This window comes from Belonocnema kinseyi, chromosome 5 (genome assembly GCF_010883055.1).
Source record: "Belonocnema kinseyi isolate 2016_QV_RU_SX_M_011 chromosome 5, B_treatae_v1, whole genome shotgun sequence".
NCBI classification, from domain to species: Eukaryota; Metazoa; Arthropoda; class Insecta; order Hymenoptera; family Cynipidae; genus Belonocnema; species Belonocnema kinseyi.
Window position 1 is genome coordinate 33,638,962 of NC_046661.1, and position 1,479 is coordinate 33,640,440.

Here is a 1,479-nt window from a genome sequence, read left to right on the forward strand (position 1 = left end):
AAGAGCGAAAAAAATCACGATGTCATATGAAACTTGACATGTTTGGTATTGGATATTGTTGACAGATGATAATACGCCAATTAGCACAAATGGTAAGTTCCGGCAGTGCCTACAAGTGTGCCTACTGGCCGCTAGATAGCAATACCGGTTTCATATGTATACACCTGGTAATTGCGCTGTACCTCAATAGTGTTTTGCCAGATAAACATAACTCACGTCTGATAACATGACTCATTCGTCTTTTCAGTTCATTTTTTAACTGATCTTTGGATGCTTCGTTCTGCCTTCTTTTACAATCGGCATCGCTTTCTGACGTTTCATCAGAAGAGCTCATTTCCGAAGCACTCTTTATGAAGCGAGCAGGTGGCATTATATGCCTGGCTGAGTTTAATGCTGCAAATGCTTCCTATTGTGTGTCTGAAATTAATATAAAATAATATTGAGCATCAAATTAGGTTAAAAGTAAAAAAACTATGTATGTGTTATAAAATGAAAATCACTTACAATGCACAGAAATGACAAGTGCCTGACACACTTCTCTGAGCATTCCGCAGTATATATTATAGGTTTGCTTTGTATCGTGCGGAATTTGAATGTTTCGAACCAAACTGGCGCACACAATGTCCTTTTTTGCGTGCCTTTTGCAATTGTCCTTCAAAAAGTGGGCAACAAGGTACTTTGCTGAAAATTTTACAAAATAAATATCGGCAATTAAGAATTAGAATTTAAAATGGCTCGTCGAAAAAGGCCTACTCTTCCTTGGCGCATATGATATTTTTTATAATAAATGACTGATTTTTGAAATTTCTTGAAATACAGTCATCATTTCAGTCTATATTACGGTGGGTTCTACGAAGAATAGGATACCTTTTCGTTGCCGTTAAGAATTAGGCTAACGTCATTTTGTATGGAATTTAGTTATACGTAGAAGTGTTAGAATAAATAAAAATCTTTTAAAATTTCCTGTTTTGAAAGATATATAAGCGTAAATTAGATTACAAACTGTAATACAAAATTCTAGATATTTGAATTCGTAGGGGATGTTTCGAAAAATAATAGGTTATTTATTTATCCTGAAAGCACGTGAAGCACTTTTTGTTTCCGACGAAATGACTGCAAAAAAAATTAGTTTTAATTTCAAAAGTAGCCAATAATAAAATGTCTATAATGGTAAAACATATCTCTAGAAATATTCGCCCAATAAGAAAAGCTATTATATTCCATTTTAATTATTCAAAAGAAAAAGTTAGGAGTTGAGATTTTTCTTGAATTTCATAAAAATTTCGTACCGAAATTGGGATTGACTTTCTATCCAAAAATACAAGTGTTCAATAAATCAGTTAAAATTTTGATGACAAAATATTACTTTTTAAGAAAATAGTTGAATTTAGATTAATTCTAAAATAAAAATGTAGATGTTAATTTTAATTAAAAGAGATTTCAAAATCCAAAAAGAATAGATTTTCGACATAAAAATAT